Below are 25,108 nucleotides of genomic sequence, written 5' to 3'. Positions count from 1 at the left end.
GGATACATTGGTAAATGGAGGGCCAACGAGATATCTAAGCAAGCAAGCAAGCAAGCAGGCAGACAGGCAGGCATGCAGGCAGGCAGGCAGGCAGATCTATTGAAAATCGATCGAGGACTCGAAGATCCAAGTGACTTTAGAATAAAATAATTGCTATAAATTGATTTTAAGAAATCTGTAATGATGAAATCTTATCTCATGTTCAAGTTTGGGATAGGTAACTCTGTTTATCTAAATATTGGGTCGAACCACCTCAATTTGCTTTATTTTAAATAAATTTCGGCAGGTTTATTTATTACACATATGTTTATGAACTTTATTACAAACATCAGCAATTTTTATTGCAATTGTTGTTCACATACTTTATTAGTGATTTCTATGTTGGTGATAGACATGAATCTGATCATTTACCAATTGTTGTTTTTTTTATTTAATGTTCGGAAAGAAAATTTTAAAAGAAACTTTTGATATGTATTGGGAAGGGGACCAGTTTCGTGCTCTTACTGATTCTTTTTATACATGTATCTATTAAGACCATATCAATGACACTGCTAATGTTGTACTTGAACTGTTACAGCAAGCTACATCTTTTATGAAGTGTAATTTAAATAATAGAAATATCAATCAAAATCGAAACACCTGGTTTGACACAGATTTTCAAAATGCAAAAATTAAACTTTTTAAATCTTTAAATAAATTTCGCTACTCATTTCAAATTTCACTAACTTATTATGAAATGTGTAGGAAGGCCTATCATTCAGTGATCAAGCAGAAAAAAGAACGATGATAGAGTCAGAGACCATAAAAAAGATAAACTTTTGTATGCTGCAACACAGGAAAATAGTAAGGATTTAAGGGCTTTCTTCAAAGGTGGGAAATCGGGCCCCTCGACTGATATTCAAGCTCGTGAATGAGTAGACCTTTTTTTCAAATTTGTTTTCACACCTGTAGTTAATATTGATGACAAATATACAGATTTTTACAATGAAGCAAACAACTTTTTGGATAATTTAGACTCGTCTCATTCTGATGTGATGTTGATTTGAGTGACTATACGAAGTCTAATTTACCCACATGTACCCAACCTTTACCCTACATGTGACCCACATTTACCCAACCTTTACCCTACCTGTGACCCACATTTACCCAACCTTTACCCTACCTGTTACCCATCTAACCACCATCTCTATCCAATGGTAATACGAGACGCAGTACCGCTTTTGACTGTCTACAACCCCCGGGTGAGAGATAACCGGGGGGGGGATAAATTAAGTCAAAGGTGGAACTTTGTCACATACGCACCACACTTACACATCCTCTGCCCAAGATTTACCCTGGTGGAAAGACATGGTCAAATATGACTTTTCGTTTAGATCAAGATATTACTATGGATTCGATGAACTTGAACATTCATTGTTTCATTTTAAAGATAATGAGGCACCTGGTATTGGTGATATTTCACCTGAAAATCTTCAGCATACCCATCTTAAGTTCAAACAATTGCTCCTTGTATTATTCAATACAATCTTGCACACTGGCTCTTTTCCAAGTCACTGGGTTCAAGTATTAATAGCACCACTGGTTACTGCTATCAACGTAAATCAAAAGTCCAGTCAGACTTATTATTCCTGCCTTTAATACACTTGTATTGATTACTCCTACTGCTTTCAAGTCACCTGTGAAAGAGAATAGAAATTAATTCATCACGAAGCCTATTGGATCTACACTAAATAAGTATCCAAATAATACCTTGGTAAAACGTTACATTTTGAATTCTCGTACAAAAGCCCCTCTGCACATTCATGTCTTTTTACATGCAGTGTAGATTAACTTTTAACTCTCTCTCTCTCTCTCTCTCTCTCTCTCTCTCTCTCTCTCTCTCTCTCTCTCTCTCTCTCTCTCTCTCTCTCTCTCTCTCTCTCTCTCTCCTCCCTCTCTCTCCCTCCCCCTCTCTCCCTCCCTCCCTCCCTCTCTTCCTCTCTCTCCCACTCTCTCTCCCTCCCCCTCTCTCTCTCTCACACACACACACACACACACTCTCTCTCTCTCTCTCTCTCTCTCTCTCTCTCTCTCTCTCTCTCTCTCTCTCTCTCTCCATCTATCTATCTCACACACACGAAGACGTGTGGTTAGTATAGTACTTGTAACACCCTGAACATTACAGGAGACATTTATTATATACTATTCATCAGTTTTATTAATGATATATTTTAGTGATGACGTCATCATATATGTAACAAAAACCTCATGTTTTAGGACTTCGCATTTCGCATACAAAGTCAACTAAAATCGTGAAATTTAAAACATTTCGCATTTATTTTGAATTGTTATTCATAATATTTAGCTAGACGGACATGAGAAAACTCGCCAGTTTTGGAAAATAAAGAGTTTTTTCTGGAAATCGGTAACATCGAGTTTGATTATTAATAGAGGGAAAATCTTCACAATTGCTGTATCTATCATAGGTAGATTGTTTAATTCTTAATCTAATAAAATTAATTTAACAAAAGAATACATTGTAGAACATGGAATATCGTCGGGGAAATTTGATTTAAATTCACCCTCAGATTACAGTATAGACTCGTAAGATGACAGTTCGTTGACGCCAGTTCTTGCGTCTTTGGTGGGCATCTTTAATCGTGTTAAGATATGTAAAGATGTCCAAACATGCTCAAATATTCAATAACCAATCGCCATTGGAGTTTTGTACGTACGATACGTGTAAAATAAAATTTGTGTGAAATGTATATATGAAACATGACAATAAATGATTATTGGTATTTAAAAGTACGTTGTTCACCAGTTCTTCACACTCACATTTACAACTTTGACTATATACTACTAACGCCATTTTATGTGATTCTTCCCATTTAAGAATTGTAATTTTCTTCACGTCTGATTACTGATCTCCCCAAATGCCCACATTTCTTTATGTCTTTTTCAAAAAATGACATTTCTAAACTAAGTTGACAATAGGTTAAAGTCTGGCACCAATCCCTCGGGACATTTTTCTGTACATCTCGTATTCTTATAATAGAAATATAGACAAAATAAGATGACGTTGAATTTCGACCTTGATATTGACCTTTGATCGGAAAGGTCATGTGATCAATGAGTTGCCTGTCCCAACAAATATTTATAGACATTCTTTGGTTATGATTATATCACTTCTGGAGTCCGGGATATGACGTTTTTGTAATCTTTAGCATCCTTCAATTTAATGTCACTGTCACCATGGAAACTGCCTCCTGTGAGATTGCACAAGAGAATTAAAAGAGCCAACACCTGTTTTATAATGACCCAGATGTTTCTCTAACCGAACATATGATGTATTCAAACCATGTGAGGTAACTCTTGTTTTTAGCCATTTTTCAGACCTTGACACTCTTGCTAATTAAGTGATATATCCTGTATGGTACAGCGCGTGCACACACATAACTTGCATCTATTGAAACATTTATATGAATACGAATATTTACACCGACTTAAGGGGCTTTCGTTTATTTTCCCTCTGCAATTACACTTTGTTCTGTTATTGACAGCCCCCTCTTCTATAGTAATGTGTCCATTGCCCACATGAATGTATACTTCTATACAATGTATAATGAGAAAATTAAACTGAATATTCAAGGTGTTGAAATGTTCAAAATGAATGTAAAAAAGTAGCCATGCCATCAGAACAACTAGTTGCAAGCAGTTGGGTATTTTAATCAGTAATTCAAATCGTCCAGGGCTCTCTTTTTAAAGCTATTTATTCCAAATAAACATATCTAGTAACTACTATATACATTCTACTTAAACGACAGCATTTCAAAGTTGGATGTAATAATTAGATGTGTTAGTGCTATCTAAGTTGAATGTCACAATTAGACGTGTTAGTGCTATCTAAGTTGAGTGTCACAATTAGACATGTTAGTGCTATCTAAGTTGAATGCACAATTAGACATGTTAGTGCTATCTAAGTTGAGTGTCACAATTAGACATGTTAGTGCTATCTAAGTTGAATGTCACAATTAGACATGTTAGTGCTATCTAAGTTGAATGTCACAATTAGACGTGTTAGTGCTATCTAAGTTGAGTGTCACAATTGGATGTGTTAGTGATATCTAAATATAAGTTGAGTGTCACAATTAGATGTGTTAGTGCTATCTAAGCTGAGTGTCACAATTAGACATGTTAGTGCTATCTAAGTTGAATGCCACAATTAGACGTGTTAGTTCTATCTAAGTTGAATGCCACAATTAGACATGTTAGTGCTATCTAAGTTGAATGTCACAATTAGACGTGTTAGTGCTATCTAAGTTGAGTGTCACAATTGGATGTGTTAGTGATATCTAAATATAAGTTGAGTGTCACAATTAGATGTGTTAGTGCTATCTAAGCTGAGTGTCACAATTAGACATGTTAGTGCTATCTAAGTTGAATGCCACAATTAGACGTGTTAGTTCTATCTAAGTTGAATGCCACAATTAGACATGTTAGTGCTATCTAAGTTGAGTGTCACAATTAGACATGTTAGTGCTATCTAAGTTGAATGTCACAATTAGACATGTTAGTGCTATCTAAGTTGAATGTCACAATTAGACGTGTTAGTGCTATCTAAGTTGAGTGTCACAATTGGATGTGTTAGTGATATCTAAATATAAGTTGAGTGTCACAATTAGATGTGTTAGTGCTATCTAAGCTGAGTGTCACAATTAGACATGTTAGTGCTATCTAAGTTGAATGCCACAATTAGACGTGTTAGTTCTATCTAAGTTGAATGCCACAATTAGACATGTTAGTGCTATCTAAGTTGAATGTCACAATTAGACGTGTTAGTGCTATCTAAGTTGAATGTCACAATTAGACGTGTTAGTGATATCTATTGGGAATTCTACATTACCTGTTTCTGGAGTGAAGGTATGAAACAAGCATCTTGATTGGTTTATTGTATGAGTTGCAGTAAAGATATGTTTATATTTCCAAATACAATGTTACGCAATTACATATTTTAAACTTTACTGAAGAAGAAAATAAAACATATATTTTTATCACAAATAATTATTAATATCGGTTGGTTGGCGCATTATAGATTAAGAACTATATTGCAAATGGATGATCCATGAGTATAAATCGTCTAAATTTCATTTATTTGATATCAAATTAGAATTAAGATGAAAATAGTGAACAGATGTATTAAGCTATATGGCGTTTTATTTTCATGTTGGCTAATGAAACCATGGAGATATTGTATAATTATACAAATAATATCATCGGACTTAATGTAACTGTGAATGAAAACAAACAAATTCCACAAGGTATGGATATTACATGTATTATTTGTACAAAAAATGAATATATAAGGTTATAGTTTTATGAAGTTGGGGGAATTGTCAAGTTTTATACTGTCAGTATAGTGTGTATAGTCAACTGATCAATAATGATATAACATTAGTGGGATTGTCAAGTTTTATACTGTCAGTATAGTGTGTATAGTCAACGGATCAATGGTGATATAACATCAGTGGGATTGTCAAGTTTTATACTGTCACTCTAGTGTGTATAGTCAACGGATCAATGGTGATATAACATTAGTGGGATTGTCAAGTTTTTTGTCACTCTAGTGTGTATAGTCAACGGATCAATGGTGATATAACATTAGTGGGATTGTCAAGTTTTATACTGTCACTCTAGTGTGTATAGTCATCGGATCAATGGTGATATAACATTAGTGGAAATGTCAAGTTTTATACTGTCACTCTAGTGTGTATAGTCAACGGATCAATGGTGATATAACATTAGTGGGATTATCAAGTTTTATACTGTCAGTATAGTGTGTATAGTCAACGGATCAATGGTGATATAACATTAGTGGGATTGTCAAGTTTTATACTGTTACTCTAGTGTGTATAGTCAACGGATCAATGGTGATATAACATTAGTGGGATTGTCAAGTTTTATACTGTTACTATAGTGTGTATAGTCAACGGATCAATAGTGATATAACATTAGTGGGATTGTCAAGTTTTATATTGTCACTCTAGTGTTATAGTCAACGGATCAATGGTGATATAACATTAGTGGGATTGTCAAGTTTTATACTGCCACTCTAGTGTGTATAGTCAACGGATCAATGGTGATATAACATTAGTGGGATTGTCAAGTTTTATACTGTCACTCTAGTGTGTATAGTCAACGGATCAATGGTGATATAACATTTGTGGAATTGTCAAGTTTTATACTGTCACTCTAGTGTGTATAGTCAACGGATCAATGGTGATATAACATTAGTGGGATTGTCAAGTTTTATACTGTCACTCTAGTGTGTATAGTCAACGGATCAATGGTGATATAACATTAGTGGGATTGTCAAGTTTTATACTGTCACTATAGTGTGTATAGTCAACGGATCAATGGTGATATAACATTAGTGGGATTGTCAAGTTTTATACTGTCACTCTAGTGTGTATAGTCAACGGATCAATGGTGATATAACATTAGTGGAATTGTCAAGTTTTATACTGTCACTCTAGTGTGTATAGTCAACGGATCAATGGTGATATAACATTAGTGGGACTGTCAAGTTTTATACTGTCAGTTAGTGTGTATAGTCAACGGATCAATGGTGATATAACATTAGTGGGATTGTCAAGTTTTAAACTGTCACTATAGTGTGTATAGTCAACGGATCAATGGTGATATAACATTAGTGGGCTTGTCAAGTTTTATACTGTCAGTATAGTGTGTATAGTCAACGGATCAATGGTGATATAACATTAGTGGAATTGTCAAGTTTTATATTGTCACTCTAGTGTGTATAGTCAACGGATCAATGGTGATATAACATTAGTGGGATTGTCAAGTTTTATACTGTCAGTATAGTGTGTATAGTCAACGGATCAATGGTGATATAACATCAGTGGGATTGTCAAGTTTTATACTGTCACTCTAGTGTGTATAGTCAACGGATCAATGGTGATATAACATTAGTGGAAATGTCAAGTTTTATACTGTCACTCTAGTGTGTATAGTCAACGGATCAATGGTGATATAACATTAGTGGGATTGTCAAGTTTTTTGTCACTCTAGTGTGTATACACAACGGATCAATGGTGATATAACATTAGTGGGATTGTCAAGTTTTATACTGTCACTCTAGTGTGTATAGTCATCGGATCAATGATGATATAACATTAGTGGGATTGTCAAGTTTTATACTGTCACTCTAGTGTGTATAGTCAACGGATCAATGGTGATATAACATTAGTGGGATTATCAAGTTTTATACTGTCAGTATAGTGTGTATAGTCAACGGATCAATGGTGATATAACATTAGTGGGATTGTCAAGTTTTATACTGTTACTCTAGTGTGTATAGTCAACGGATCAATGGTGATATAACATTAGTGGGATTGTCAAGTTTTATACTGTTACTATAGTGTGTATAGTCAACGGATCAATAGTGATATAACATTAGTGGGATTGTCAAGTTTTATATTGTCACTCTAGTGTTATAGTCAACGGATCAATGGTGATATAACATTAGTGGGATTGTCAAGTTTTATACTGCCACTCTAGTGTGTATAGTCAACGGATCAATGGTGATATAACATTAGTGGGATTGTCAAGTTTTATACTGTCACTCTAGTGTGTATAGTCAACGGATCAATGGTGATATAACATTAGTGGAATTGTCAAGTTTCATACTGTCACTCTAGTGTGTATAGTCAACGGATCAATGGTGATATAACATTAGTGGGATTGTCAAGTTTTATACTGTCACTCTAGTGTGTATAGTCAACGGATCAATGGTGATATAACATTAGTGGGATTGTCAAGTTTTATACTGTCACTATAGTGTGTATAGTCAACGGATCAATGGTGATATAACATTAGTGGGATTGTCAAGTTTTATACTGTCACTCTAGTGTGTATAGTCAACGGATCAATGGTGATATAACATTAGTGGAATTGTCAAGTTTTATACTGTCACTCTAGTGTGTATAGTCAACGGATCAATGGTGATATAACATTAGTGGGACTGTCAAGTTTTATACTGTCAGTATAGTGTGTATAGTCAACGGATCAATGGTGATATAACATTAGTGGGATTGTCAAGTTTTATACTGTCACTATAGTGTGTATAGTCAACGGATCAATGGTGATATAACATTAGTGGGCTTGTCAAGTTTTATACTGTCAGTATAGTGTGTATAGTCAACGGATCAATGGTGATATAACATTAGTGGAATTGTCAAGTTTTATATTGTCACTCTAGTGTGTATAGTCAACGGATCAATGGTGATATAACATTAGTGGGATTGTCAAGTTTTATACTGTCAGTATAGTGTGTATAGTCAACGGATCAATGGTGATATAACATTAGTGGAATTGTCAAGTTTTATACTGTCACTCTAGTGTGTATAGTCAACGGATCAATGGTGATATAACATTAGTGGAATTGTCAAGTTTTATACTGTCACTCTAGTGTGTATAGTCAACGGATCAATGGTGATATAACATTAGTGGGATTGTCAAGTTTTATACTGTCACTATAGTGTGTATAGTCAACGGATCAATGGTGATATAACATTAGTGGGCTTGTCAAGTTTTATACTGTCAGTATAGTGTGTATAGTCAACGGATCAATGGTGATATAACATTAGTGGAATTGTCAAGTTTTATATTGTCACTCTAGTGTGTATAGTCAACGGATCAATGGTGATATAACATTAGTGGGATTGTCAAGTTTTATACTGTCAGTATAGTGTGTATAGTCAACGGATCAATGGTGATATAACATTAGTGGAATTGTCAAGTTTTATACTGTCACTCTAGTGTGTATAGTCAACGGATCAATGGTGATATAACATTAGTGGAATTGTCAAGTTTTATACTGTCACTCTAGTGTGTATAGTCAACGGATCAATGGTGATATAACATTAGTGGGATTGTCAAGTTTTATACTGTCACTCTAGTGTGTATAGTCAACGGATCAATGGTGATATAACATTAGTGGGATTGTCAAGTTTTATACTATCAGTATAGTGTGTATAGTCAACGGATCAATGGTGATATAACAATAGTGGAATTGTCAAGTTTTATACTGTCACTCTAGTGTGTATAGTCAACGGATTAATGGTGATATAACATTAGTGGAATTGTCAAGTTTTATACTGTCACTCTAGTGTGTATAGTCAACGGATCAATGGTGATTATAACATTAGTGGGATTGTCAAGTTTTATACTGTCACTCTAGTGTGTATAGTCAACTGATCAATGGTGATATAACATTAGTGGGATTGTTAAGTTTTATACTGTTACTCTAGTGTGTATAGTCAACGCCCTTACCAAACTGAAAGCTCAGACCCAAGCTGGCAAAGAGCTTTTTCAGAGCTTTTCAGCTCTGTGGCACACTACCAACAGCTCTATTGCACACATTCAAAAATGTGTTGAGCTGCTGAATGTCTGCAACAGACTTCTAGGGTTTATGTCTGTTAGGAAAAAAATTCTTAAGCTTACTGACAGCTGTCTGCATCTCACTGACAGCTGTCTGCAGTTCACCAACAGCTACTTGCAGTTTACTGGCAGCTGTCTTCAGCCACAGGAGTTAATTTCTAAATAATGTCTGTCAGGAGTGTTTACACTTTGCTCTGTCATGGGCAAAACGACTAGCAGCAGACTTTTAGCAGCTTTTGTGGTAGTTTCCAGAATATTTTAAAGTTACCTGGACAGTGGCAATGTGGAAGGGCATACCAATCCAAGGGTCCTCTGTTAATATGCTTCTGTGTCATAATAAATATTGCTTGGAATTAAACTTGCCTAAATACTTATTCACTAAAACATACATCAAATGTATGCAGGTGAATGTAGGTAATATTTATAAGAATGCCTGCAACACCATCAAATGACCAATAACTACAGTACATTTACATGTTAAAATATATTTATTAAGTTTCATTGTTAAGTATAAACACCGGAATCTGTTCTTGTTAAAACGTAAACCAGCTGCATGAACAACAAAATCAATCCTTACAGAATACCTCTAATATAAAATGTACATGTATTGTTGTATGCATTTATTATTTGCATCGTTCACCCTCACAACTGACCGAGATTTAATGTAACTGTTTTCTCAAATTATTTGTAATATGTCACCTACATAACAAACATCCATTTTAAAATCATTTGCCAGATTTAGTATTCTGGGCTTGTGATAGCCATGCACGTATATTAGTGTGGAATTTGTTTACTATGCTTCAACTTGGGACTAGCAATTACTGGTTACATATGCAGAAACACGGCCCATTTTCAAGGGTACTACAGGAAATGTCCCCTGCAGTATATTTCTTGACTTGGGCCGGTCGTGTAGCGTATATGCATTGAAAAGAGTGGTTCATTTTGGGCCGCATATGATCGGCCTCGCCAATATCTGAGTTTTCAGTTTCACTATAGTCAGTCATATTCAGGGTTGTCATACCCATCATCAACGCCGCGCCGTCTGATAAATCTCGACAGTCGGATGTCAACAAGGGATTTTGACTCCCCTCTTCATTGTCAAATAACTCACAGTTGTCTTCATTTCCTCCGTTATGTTATAACATGAATAAATATGATGCTCGCCATCTCCTTCCTGTCGATCATCTCATTAGTCTACCAAACTCGCTTGAAACGGTATCGGTATTGTCTGTGTACGTGTTCGTGTGTTGTTGATGTCGAGGGACATCACCCGGAAGTGATGGGAGTCCATCGTTTGTGGGCCAATGATCGCAAAGTTGTCCTTAGAACTGGAATGGCCACTTTTCGCTTCCATCTCTCATAGATTGCCATTTTGCTTCAACTTTTGGAGATTACAAGTATACTGCTCTGTTTTGAGTCGATACGTAACGTGAACGTACGGTGTAAACAAACCCCTCGATCGTCGATCGCTGGCTAAGGTTATATCCACAATATGGCGTCACAGGCTCTTTCAAAGCTCGTGGAAAAACTGCTAGGAACAAACATTTTGTTTATGGCTAATAACAGCGCAAACATGGATAATATGAAAGAAACAAAATAATAAACAAAAATATATTTTTTCAAAATTGAATCAACGACTGCTGTAAAGTTTACAACGCATTGAAGTTTTGAAATTATTGTGAACGAGGCTATGACGTATCAGCCAATCAAATCAACGCACGCAATCTCTCCAGTACTTCAAATGTTGTATGAAACGGAAGATGGCGGCCATGATTCACAAAGGCAAAGAAAATCGTTTTCGACAACTGATCATGAGAAGAGGTATACATCAAGACCTACTCATTTTGGTGATGAAGGTATGTTAATTTAACTGACGCTTTCAGAGCACATTATAGGCTCTGGTATTTTTTTTAAACGATAGAATCCTGGTCGTCTATGTGTAGACGTTATATCTTATTTATATTATAGTACTTGTGGCTGTACGATCGGAGCCTTTTCAGACATAGACCTAGACCTCGGTCCACGGTTGCATACATAGACTTCTACAACTGTTTGAAACTTCCGAAAGTTGTTTTTAAAGTACATCTGATATACATGTAATATTCAAGTTGGAGTGTCCACTTTGTCGATTGAAAGTAGGAAAGAATGCACTGCTTGCCTGGTGCCGTGTGTAAACTGGATTACACCCCCCCCCCCCCATGATTTATCGTGTAAAAATTATTAGTTTCTCGTCGAAAGAGTTCCTATGTACCGCACTGAGTCTTGTTAGAAAACAGTGGCAAATTAATTTATTCAATTAAGATATGGAATGGAACAATGTTGGAGTGTTTTGTAGAAACCAGTGTGTCACAAATCATTTAGTAGTAGTACTAGTACACCCCATGGTCACGGCCACATTTACACAGTGCTCTGTCATGTACATGCAGAACACTTTTCACCAACTTGATGTATGTCATTGAGGTCTGTCCGTATGTATGTATGTATGTATGTATGTATGTATGTATGTATGTATGTATGTATGTATATATGTACATGTATGTATGTATTTATTTAATAAGGGTATGGACTTTCATTTTAATCAAAGATTGTCATGTTTAAAATGCTTCATATTGATGTATTTGTGTATTCATTACGTTATAGTGCAAATTATAGAACACAACACCTATTTAGTTGTAAGGAGAGAGTAAGAATATGGAACTCTTGTTGAGGCATTGTGGCCATCAGACAAGCAATATTAATTATCCTTGTCTTATTCTAAGTAGAAATGTTAAGTGTTAAGTGAGACAATGTGGGAAGACTGCGAGTTCATTATTTTTTTATAAAGTTTTTATAAAGCTGTTCCTTAATTATGGCTGCTCTGATGTACTTTTGGGAAGTCTGATAAAATGTATTCACCAAGGGTGTACTACTGTTAACACACTACAAGAATATACATTTTGTAGATTCTATTTACCAGTTGATAATTTTTGTTTTGCCAAAATTAGTGTTACTTACATGCATGTTTTTATTTGTTGCATCTTAGAGTAGAAACTCAAGATGACTTTAGAAAAAGCAGTGTCAACATAAAAATACAAAAAACAGAAAGTGGACAAAGAAAGCAAACTCCAGCAGGACAAAAAATGGAACACATGCAGCACAGCAAAGCAATAAAGCAAAGACTGACAAAGATAGAGAAATTGCTGAAGAGAAGCAAGCCAAACGCCTAGCAAAGTTGTATGGCAACTTTAAAAAGGATGAAGGAACGGGCCTACTTTCAAAGGTACTAGTAACTTTTTTAATCTGTTAGTGTATAAAAACAAAACAGAGCAATATAATTGCCCAAGAGGAGCAAATAGTAAAAAGACACAAGACAGTTGGCATTTCTATAGGGACAAACAATAGATTCTTTGTTTGTAGCATGTAACTGTTTATTAGAAACAAAAGATAAAATGAACTGTGTACCTCTCCCTTCACATTCATAACAAACATTTCTTTTGTTAATTGATTGCTCTTGGTTCTTTCTTTGCAGTGACTTTCAGGAACCAATGGATATTGATTGATCTGATTCTGATCCTGATTCTGCCAAACTGATGATGTAAACTGCCAAAGTGATGATGTAAACTGCCGAAGTGATGATGCTAATGATGAACACAATGGCTTTAGCTTATATAATGACTGAAAGTGAAATAATGTCAGACTCTGAAACTCCAGCAACTGTTGAAAGCCAAACTCAAATTGCCAGAGCTCTTTCACATGTATGATGTAGGTAATTCTTTAGATTTGATTTGAAGAACCCCATCATTAAGGGACATATATTTTTTGTCTTCTAATCAATGGATGAATACAGGTACTATTGTTAAACTCAGGTATGTTGGTACTGTCATTTCACTACAGACATGTCTCAAGCCTTTTAGTTATTTTGGAAAAAAGCAATAAAGTTGCTTCTTGTTTTCATTTAATTCTTCTTCTGCATGATTTACTGGTTGCAAAAGTATGTGCCCGTGTGTGTAGTATGTACATACATACATATATGTGAGTGACAGTATAAAACTTTACAATCCCACTAATGTTATATCACCATTGATCCGTTGACTATACACACTAGAGTGACAATATAAAACTTGACAATCCCACTAATGTTATATCACCATTGATCCGCGTCATTAGTGGGATTGTAAAGTTTTATACTGTCACTCTAGTGTGTATAGTCAACGGATCAATGGTGATATAACATTAGTGGGATTGTTAAGTTTTATACTGTCAGTATAGTGTGTATAGTCAACGGATCAATGGTGATATAACATTAGTGGGATTGTCAAGTTTTATACTGTCACTCTAGTGTGTATAGTCAACGGATCAATGGTGATATAACATTAGTGTGATTGTCAAGTTTTATACTGTCACTCTAGTGTGTATAGTCAACGGATCAATGGTGATATAACAATAGTGGGAATGTCAAGTTTTATATTGTCACTCTAGTGTGTATAGTCAACGGATCAATGGTGATATAACATTAGTGGGATTGTCAAGTTTTATACTGTCACTCTAGTGTGTATAGTCAACGGATCAATGGTGATATAACATTAGTGGGATTGTCAAGTTTTATACTGTCACTCTAGTGTGTATAGTCAACGGATCAATGGTGATATAACAATAGTGGGAATGTCAAGTTTTATACTGTCACTCTAGTGTGTATAGTCAACGGATCAATGGTGATATAACATTAGTGGGATTATCAAGTTTTATACTGTCACTCTAGTGTGTATAGTCAACGGATCAATGGTGATATAACATTAGTGGGATTGTCAAGTTTTATACTGTCACTCTAGTGTGTATAGTCAACGGATCAATGGTGATATAACATTAGTGGGATTGTCAAGTTTTATACTGTCACTCTAGTGTGTATAGTCAACGGATCAATGGTGATATAACATTAGTGGGATTGTCAAGTTTTATACTGTTACTCTAGTGTGTGTAGTCAACGGATCAATGGTGATATAACATTAGTGTGCCAAATACTCTTTAGTTAATGTTTTTGACGGCGATAATGTACACCCTTGTCACGGCCTTGTGAAAAGAAATTGGACAACCTTTCTTTTAATTAACTGTATTTTCAAACAGTTTAACAATGTCCATTTGATACAACCTAAGTGTAACCATTGAAGTGAGAGTGGAGGTGGATGGAAAAGTGATGGATGCCGGATAAGATATGATTAATTAAATGTAATTTTCAAATTTCAAATTTAATGTTTATCTGATTTAAGGTAGGTTATCGTCCCAAGTAGTTAACTACGATTTCTGTCGGTGTCTTATGTTTTGTTCAAAATATAACGATATAAAGCTACATAATGAGAAGTGATGTGTGAACTTTATATAAGTAAAATTGTGCTTACATTTTTAAATATACACATCCTACTAGAATAACAACTGCACTATATATTTATGTTGTGTTTATATTCTGTCAGATGTATTTCGAGAATCTACTCCAAACTACACTTTGTGTCTGCGTAACCACGTGGTACTGGAGCGATGCGATATGATGAGTTTACAAACGTATTGTAGTCGCAATCAAATGCGCTCTGGCTGCGAGAAGAATGTGTACATACCATCATTGTGTACCATACTTGCGCAATAATATCTCCAGAGGGCGCTATGACAGTGTAACATCTGAGTACCTGTTGTTCGACTGGAATACAACTTCTCACGTTCCTAAAAGCTGAGAGTGTGGGACAGCTAGTGTGAGATCAAATCGAATTTCCGAAATATCGTTATCTTACATACTTTATAGATATTTACCAGCAGAAAAATTGACAGATAGATTAAAAGAGAAATTAATATCTGACAATTGTCGCCTAGTTTAAAAATTTGAAATCTATAGCTACATATTATTCCCGTATATTTTCCTTTCTTCAGTCAAGGAAATTACGATTGACCGAAGGGGTCTTGTCACTACTCGTCTAACGACTCATAGTAGCAAATCACTGACAGTAAATAATCAAACTATCATCTTTTATTAGCTGCGCTGTCAGCGAAAGCTGAAAGCGTAGCTTTAGGTATAGGTGGGTATTGAGGTATAGAGAGTAGAGTGAATCATATGTGTCCGTCAAACTTTTATATTTTCACTATCTACTCTGAAAGTGACAGTCGGACTTCTTCGATATTTGGTGTGCATGTTCCCTGGGGGAGGCTATTCAGATTTGTTCATGCCAAGTTGATCTGTGCCATTTTCAATTTTTTATGATTTTCTTTCCAAAAATGACATTTTCATCAACTCCTCATAAACTTCAAATCAGATTGCTTTGATATCTGGTGTGTTGATGCACAGGGGGTAGCTTACTTAGATTTGTTAATTTCAAGTCAGCACGTCTTCTCTTCTATTTTTTATGATTTTTTTTTTGAAATTTGAAAAAAAAATGAATATGTTAATGAGTATTATGACCGACGCCATATTGGAAATCAGTCCGCGAGACTTTAGGTAAAGTGTAACTTTTCAAAAGACACTATTGACATCAAACAAGCAATGTAATATGTGCTATAGTCTTAATTCTACGCATTGTGCGCCCAAATGACAAATATTTGTTCGAAAAAGGGTTGTAAACTTCAAATCCAATTCTCCACCCACCCCTCCTACAGAATGGTTCATTCCAGTATATGCACCTCATTATCATTGTGAGAAGTCTTCCATGCCTGAACTGAAGTGTATCGAACGATTTTTGACAGAGTCAGTCGTCAATAAAAACGATAATACTCTTTCTAAAATTACCACATTTTGAAAGGGAAAGTACTTTGTGGTTCATTTATGGAGTTTTGTTTTTGTACGATAATATTGGTGGCAAAATTACAGCGTCAAAATTGCCGATGTGGTAATGCAGGACAATCCCAAGTACCCGGATGCAAGAGGGACTAACCCAGAAGCAAGTCGTTGTCAGCCATACGTTACAGTGCAGTGGTAACATCGTCCGAGAAATCGCTGCGTTCAGTGTCATTATTCACAGAATTGTTGTTTTCGAGTGAAAACCCGTCTTGAATTGTATAACTCTAACATGTCAAGTTATATTTTGAAAGTTGTATCGCTAGTTTGAGACGATTTTCTCACGTACTATCGGGGCTTACTTGGACTTGGACCTTACTCTAGTTCATCGGGAAGTTTAACCAGCCCGATAATTCTTTCTGGTTTAGTTTACAACACTTTTGATCCGCAGATTTTGTTGTTGTGATGAAAAGACCATTTCGTTGTGTTTTCTTTATGAAAGGTAATCGAACATGAACAAGTGTTACCACTGTAACCAGGAGGGTCTATGCTGTAACGTATGGCAAGGGTTCGACCATGGAAGTATAAGTGGGTTATACTTCCATGCTTTCTGTAAGGACCAGTAAAGGTTACTAAAATGCATCCGACGGGATAGTGACTTTTCGATAGGTATATTAGGGAGCTCAGAATTCAAACCACCGGCTATATGATGAATTCACGGTCATAGTAAAATTCATTTGATTTTTAATTTGCTATTTTGACCAACTCTGGTTGTCTATTCGCGATAAAATTACGATTAGTTTGGAAACGGGGTAGATTTTCTATGATTCCGTGTCATAAAAGCATGTGTTGTGTAGTTTTCGAAAAGCACACCCGGTGGGAAAGTCGCCCAACAGGCGATCTCGCGCCATTGCTGTACTACGTGGCACTTTATTCTGGCGGGGTGTCTCTTGAAAACGGGAATAGCGAAGGATGAGCCAATCAAGTGAGACCTTTAGTTGTACGATGATATGTGTATAATAAGGGTAAGGCTGGCCTCTACACTGTAACAAGTAAATAGTAAAGTTGAAATCTTTGTCGCATGAATTCGTATTTATTTACGGATGCGTAGTCTTTCTGAACAGTAATTTTTAGATCAGTTAGTGAAACGCTGTTGATCGGCTTACTGTGCAGTTTATCGATATTTAATGTTCAAACGGGGAAGTACTCACTCGCACTGCTGTTCCAATCGTCAGTCTGTTCCATTTAAGACTATAACGTTGAATTAGCCGACCAACTAGTTTCTTCTCAAACCATCTCTTCTACGAGGTACCGTACCGACTTGGATTGTGTTGAGTAGAACTCACAACGAAACATACATGTACGTATCTGGTTCAACGAACACCAAGCTAACCACTTGGTTGATTTTATTACATGACCAATCTCCGTCTCCGCCTCTCCCCTCGAGATGGGCTAAAAACCCAACTTAAATACATTTCCAAGTTTACTCAAATTCTCTATTCTTAGAGTATGACGTATTCTTAAGTCTTATGAAAGACATCATCTGAGATCTAATATCCAATCACCTTCCCTAGATTAGTAATACAAGTTCATATCTCAAAGACCATAAAATAGTCATGTCATAATAAAACTTATTGACAGTTCAATCGTACCTGGTACAAACAATTCAGAAACACCCCATGTAGAGATGTCAAAGACCTATGTTGTTACGTAACGGAATGTCACTGTATGTACAAAGTTTAAATGCTTTTTGACTTCAATTTAGAGTACATAATGAAAATTTACCAAAATGTCCTAAATGGATATATTTTAGATTTGTGACTCGTAACACAGCGCCCACCTTCACTGTGAAGCGCCCTCGCTTCAACATAAATGATTGACATCTCTCCTCGCGAAAATTATCGTACCATCTTGCCTAACTAAGAAATATAAAGTAAAGAAAGTGAATTGTTAAAAAAATGAAACTAAAAATTCATACGCAATAGTTGAAATTATTAATGCAACATTGTTGTAAATTAAAGTGAATCAGTTATCATGTGACTTAACTAAATAAAGTTAAAATAAATTGCGTGTGATACAAATAAATCAGAAAGTTGTAAAGTGCCTTACTGCAAATCACCAGATAAGTAAAAAAAGTATCATAATCAAAAATAACTCCAACTTTGACAAAACATTCTAATAACTACGTTGAACTAATGAAAAACAGCCAAATTTAATGATTTGAATAAATCTCAGATCAAATTCGAAATGAGTAATTGTTGCTGTGTAATAATATACTAGTATGTAAAAGGAGTTGACTAAAATAATAAAATGTAAACATATCATACCTAGTAAGCTATCATATAATAAAGAGTATCTAAATGATAATCGGAAGTCAGTATGCCAGTCTAAGACAATATATCTCACGCATTATCACTAAGTTTTATCGCATCAAAGCATAGTATAAATTTGTAATATTCGCAAGCCATAAAGGTTACGTAATGTCGCAAGTAGCGGGGAGATGATGCCGTCTTATTGCATATATGTTCAAGGACGACATCAAACGCACCCTATTATAAACCATAGAGGATTCTTATCATTAAAATAGTCACAGTCAACGTCAATAGCTACGTCATTAAATACATATCTATATCACACTAAGTAATGTGCAAATGTCAATGGACTGTGTCAACCCATAAACACTCTGTAAATAACCTATGGAGTGTCAGAGGGCCCTATCGCAATATGTATTTCGTAATATTATTTAACCCACTTCACTGTGTGTCACATATACGTATTATTCTTGAGAAGAGTAAACAAACGTAAACTAACCAATCTACAGAAAGAATGCATGCTTGTCCCTAGGTAAACAATATAACATTGTCCTGCGTCCAGGACTGAAATGGTTTGCCAAGGAACCTTCTGACTGTTCATGTAAGTCGGTAGTACTCTAAAACAGTCGAAAATGCCAACTTTAACGTAACTCTAAACTATTATATACCTGTCAGCACCTAATTGAAACACATCCGCTATCTAACAAAGAATAATAATTATTTGAACTTGAAACTTTGTCGACAGATATAACCAAATAATCCAAATCAAACTATCAAACAAAGGGAACCTTCTTCACATAGAGGTGGTAAACATACTCAAGATATTGAGCTCAACAAATAAACAGTATTGCCACAAATGAAAAAAAACAACAAATGAACAACTCTATTTCACTTGAAGTTCAGCAGATATATGAAAGCATGAAATGAACAAACACATAAATGAAATGGAAGCTAGAATCATGAAAAGGAACACATGCGCCTCTGATCATTAAGACGTTGGAACTAATGTATTGAAATATTATGAAATAATACACACGCAGATGAAAATAAACAAATTACCTTTAAAGAGTTTTATGTCTGATGAGTTGCCAATAAACGAATATTTCCCGATCATAACATCACAATTATACAGCGTCAGGCCTGACTATACAAACACTCACTCAATCAATCAGACTGTGCAGTCAAACATACTATAGTAAAGAACCCTAACAAAATATACTAAGTAATTTCTATCAAACAGAATATTCATCAAAGCAACTCCAAGGATGACAGGAAAGGTAAAAGTAAGTACACGATGTGGTTGAATACAAGGTTTACAATTATGAGTTATGACAACAATTTTGTGCATAACAATCGGTGAACACACTTTAGTTTAATATATGAAGACAAATGTAACGTTATGTAAACAGTGCACACCTGAAGCATTGCCATAAAGTACAGATACAACTTGGGCTGCAATATTGAAACAATAAATATCGTAACAGTACAATGTTAAGACAAAGAAGACATTATGAGCCATATCTTTAAACTCGGCGGTTCCTAGCAACAACCTTTGGTGTGCTATTAAGCTGGGCGTGACTTACCCGTAATGACAACTGGATTGTCGCGTAAAGATTGAAGGGCAACTTCATTCAAGTAATCCCTTGGAATCCATGAATTGTCTGAATTTGGGTATCCCTCCCATTTTATCAGATATTCTAAAATGCCATTTTTGTATCGTCCGCGTAAAATCTTTTCTATACGATAATATGTGTCATCACCGACATATTCATTTTCTCCAGCCAAACTGTCACTATCATAATCAATGGGATGTGGCGCAGGGGACCGATTTGAACGTACTGTATCGTTTGAATCGGAAGTATCAACACTTTCATGGGTTGAGACTTCGTCGCGATTCCCTGAACTACTACGAGTTTCACGTGTGCTATGTGCTATTTTACGAGCGATACGTCTTTCTGCTCTCTTTCTAACAGCTACTTTCTTATCTATTTTTCTTGGCTGTATAGAGTGATCAGTTGATTCAGACACACTTTCACTGGACGTGTCTGATAAATCATAAATTTCTGTATCCGAATACATATGATAGTCACGACCGTTATCATCATTCACTGGGTGTGATAAGTGATTATCGCTCTGTATTTGAGTTGCACTGTCTGATTCATCAATTGATTCCTGATCATCATTACTTAATAGACGTCGTGGTCTCAACTTTGCATGCTTGAGTCGGTTAGCATGAATAACTTTCCCATAAGGTCTTGTGCCTTCAACATGTTGCAGTTTGAAATTTACCGGTGAAATTTGTTCCTTGATGCGATATGGTCCGCGGAAGAATTTGTGAAACTTCTTGGCGTAACCGGGCTTCACAGCCGGATGATGAAGATACACTATGTCACCTACTTTAAATGTATTCTCAACATGTGCGGATTTATCATATCTCTTTTTCATCTTTGCTTGTGCCTTTTCGATATTCTCTTTCGCTAATGATACAGCCAAATTGCGACACCGTGCCATTTCCTCTAAGAATAAATTCGCGTTGTGTGACGCACCAAGTTGTGGTATTAATTCAGTATCAACCGGTAGTCTTGGCTCGACCCCAAACAATGCCCTGAATGGTGACATTTTTGTCGTGTCATGTGGCGTAGACCTGTATGCGAATAAAACTGACGGTAGAAAAATGTCCCAATCATCACCCAGTCGATTCGTGTAAATAGAAATCATATCTATCAGAGTTCTGTTAAAACGCTCTGTCAGCCCATTTACCGATGGCATATACGGAGATGAACGCTTCTTTGTAATATCGAAATAGCGACAAACTTCTTTCATAACATGTGACATAAATGACGAACCTTGATCTGAGAGAATAGAATTTGGAAAACCAAAAGTGCAAAATATCTCTCGAAATAATACTTTAGCAACAGTTTCTGCTTTCGTATTAGGTACTGCGAATGCCCACGCAAACTTAGTCAAATATTCCGTCACAACTAAAATATGCACATTCCCACCTTTTGTCTTTTTCAGTGGTCCTAAAAAATCCATGCCAAGTCTATGCATAACTCCCGTGACTTTCAGTGGAATTAAGTGACCTTTGAACCGACGACCTCTCTTTCTAGTATGACAACGTGCACACGATGCTACATAATCTGTGATATCCTTATTCATCCCATCCCAATAATATCGTGATCGAATTGCATATAAACATCGCGACGTCCCGAGATGACCTCCTGTTACGTCATCGTGAATCCGCTTTATGACATACAATTGAAGTGACCGTGGAATAACTAATTGTCTAATACAATCCTTAGCTAGAGCAGACTTTCCCGACGGTGACCATAAATGATACAAAATTCCATTGAGCAACAAATAATTTGCCTGCGTGTTTGCGATACGTTTAGCCAACTTTTTATCATTTGGTAAATCCCCACTTGTTAAGAACTTAATCATCGGAACTAAATGACTGTCACTATTCTGTAAGCGCGAAATTCTATCAGCTGTCGTATTAGAATGTAAGTCATCATTGAGTACGCAATCATCATTTATTGTGACTGACCCCTGGGATTGACAATTAGTACTAGTCTCAACACTATTTGTACTGGCAACCGTTGCTAAGGTGTTATATAATTCACTGATGTCAATATCAGAGTCATCTGATTTGTTTGACTTATCCAAATTCACCATATTAACATTTGCTATATGTGTACTTGACCCTCTAGTGTTATCGTCGTCGACCTTTATGTCATTGCTCATTGTAGGCTGAAATGCAGGTGTATCTGGGTTACTGAAGTCAGAATTTTGGCTCCCTACCTGTTCATATTCTCTACGCGATAACCCGTCAGCATGGGGAATCTTTTTGCCCGGTCTGTGTTGAATATCGAAATCATACTCTTGAACTCGCATAATCCATCGTGCTATTCTACCACTAGGTGATTTCATTTTGAACAAATATGGTAAATTAGCATGATCAGTAATCACCGTAAAACGATTACCTCTTAGATAAGGGTCGCACTGCGATAACCCATGTAGTAAAGCAATAGCTTCTCGTTCTGTCGTCGAATATTTCCGTTCGCGCGAACTTAGAGAACGACCACCATAAGCAATCGGTCGTTCTAGTTTATCCTGTTTTTGTGCTAAAACGTACCCTACACTAAATGCAGATGCGTCTGTATACAGTATGAACGGATCATTGTATTGAGGAAATCCTAACAATGGAGCTGTCACTAGTTTTTGTTTCAAGGTATCGAATGCCTGTTGACAATCATCTGTCCATTTGAACACTTTGTTCTTATGCAATAAATTATGAAGTGGATGGGCAATCTTAGAAAAATCTCTGATAAAACGGCGATAGAAACCTGCCAGACCTAGAAAGCTCTTGACCTTAGAAACATTTGTAGGGACTGGAAAACTCTCAACAGCTGAAATCTTAGCTGGATCCGCAGAGATACCATCCTTAGTCAGAATATGACCCAAGAACTTAATTTTCTTCCTACCAAAGTGACACTTCTTTGGACCTAGTTTCAAACCTGCTTCTCGCAATCGTGTCAAAACATTATTTATATGAAGCAGATGATTATCAAAAGTATTACTGTACACAACAAGATCATCGAGATAGACGACGAGGTGGCTCCAAATTAATTCTCGAAATAAATGCTGCATTGTCTGTTGAAACAAAGCACTAGAATTACGTAAACCCTGAGGTAAAGTATTCCATTCATATTTCCCATCTAAACTAACAAATGCCGTTTTGTGAGAATCCCTCTCATCTATTGCCAATTGCCAAAACCCAGACGTCATATCAAGGGTAGTGAAATATTTAGGAGACTTATCTCCTATCATGTCTAGACAATCCTGCAAACCAGGCAAGGGAAATACGATTGGCACTGTTTGTTTATTTAATTCCCTATAATCAATAACTAGTCTATACGCACCTGACGGTTTCTTGACCAATAACAGTGGACTACTATACTGTGAAGTTGAAGGTGTAATAACACCCTGGTCAAGTAAATTATCTAACTGAGACCTTATTTCTTTGCGTTTGTCTGGGGAGACACGATATGGTGGCCGAGAGACAGGTTTTGCATTCTCATTTAATTCAATCCTATGCTTAATTACATCACAATAACCCAACGTCCCTGATTTATCAACGAAAGCATCCCTATTCTGCCATAGAACTGACTGTAATTGTTCAAGTTGTTGGTCAGATAAGTCATGGTCAGTCCAGTCAAAGTCAGAAAAGAATTCTCTCTGTTCTCGTGTCAAAGGATTAGCAATAGGGGGATACGTCTGACTAGCGCCCAAGTCAATATTATACAGTTGATCACCATCAGATAGTGGTTTAAAAACACCTAGCCTTGTATTCCTCCTCAAAGTAACATCATTGTCGCTTGCATTTGCAATTCTAATTGGAACTAAATCATTCTCAGTTTTAGCCAGTACACGCGCTGTTACTAAGCCGAGGTGACACAAAGATTTAATATTAGGCGTGGTGCCAAGTATTCCATCACCAACGTGAGATGGAAGCCGCGCAGATATAATACATTCTGATTTCGCGGGAATTAAATATTTGTCAGCTGATCGCATGAATAACTTCGAACGAAGACGCAATTTATTCTTGGCCATATCTATTATCGCTCTATGCATTTTCATGAAATCGACACCTATGATAAGCGGCTTATTAAGATTGTCTACAAGGTGAGCTGGCATAAGGACACTACGATTATTTATAATAGCTGGAATATTAATTAAACCTCGAACTGGTAACCTACCACCTGAAGCTACTGTTATATAATCATGAGAAGACTTTACTATTTGTACACGTCTAAGTTCTGGTATTTCCTTCAATAATTTACTCGTAACTACTGTAACTGAAGAACCTGTATCGACCAAAGCATTAACATTCTTACCATAAATCCTAACATTAATCAGATTGCTATTATGCATCTTATCTGTACTAATACTGCTAAGCGTAGGTGAATTAATAGACAAGTTAGCATTACATGTATTACTATTTAATCGACGATCACTGTGCATTACACATGAAGGGCTAGTGTGTCCTGGCTTGTTACATAATCGACATACTGGTTCACCTGATCTGATCTGTTGACCTCCATAAGTTGGTCCATTTCTATTAGTCTTAAGTTCTCGAGAGTATGGATCAGATTTGAAAGTGTTCTGTCTTACCGCATGAGTTGTGAAATGGTGATCGTCCCTGTTTGGCTTGTCTTGTGATGTCATCTTCGAAATAAGCTGTTCATGTAGACGGGTATTCAAGTTGAGTGCGTCAGTAAGAGAGTCACATGTTTGCTGAAGGATGTCACGGTCGCTGGCCCCTGGATCCGATGTTGACTTTTCCACTCCCATTTTCCCTTGACCATCCAAATCCTGTACCATTTCTGCTAAACGTGCAAAATGCACTGCTTCTCTGAAGCTCGTTGGCTCTTTCAGAACAACAGGTCCAAATAACGAACGTCTCATCCCCTGCAAAAAAATACTCAAGATTTCCTCGCCATTAATATCTCTACCATAACGACACAATATGTCCCTTACACGAGATGCATATTCTTCAATATTCTCATCGTCACTTTGTTTGATTCTCTGCAAGTCTTGGTCCACCTTCCATCTTGGACCCCCA

At 36.2% G+C, this 25,108-nt stretch overlaps 1 long non-coding RNA gene across 1 annotated transcript; it reads left to right on the top strand.

Moving 5' to 3' along the window:
• Positions 1-10,918: 10,918 nt before the first annotated feature.
• Positions 10,919-13,323, top strand: LOC144440227 (uncharacterized). The gene is made up of 3 exons (XR_013481177.1): positions 10,919-11,297; positions 12,464-12,700; positions 12,950-13,323. It is a non-coding gene; the product is annotated as an uncharacterized LOC144440227 (long non-coding RNA).
• Positions 13,324-25,108: the final 11,785 nt, after the last annotated feature.

Source organism: Glandiceps talaboti, chromosome 9 (genome assembly GCF_964340395.1).
Source record: "Glandiceps talaboti chromosome 9, keGlaTala1.1, whole genome shotgun sequence".
Classification (NCBI taxonomy): Eukaryota; Metazoa; Hemichordata; class Enteropneusta; family Spengelidae; genus Glandiceps; species Glandiceps talaboti.
Note: the sequence above shows the minus strand (reverse complement) of the source record. Positions and strands in the feature narration are given on the sequence as shown.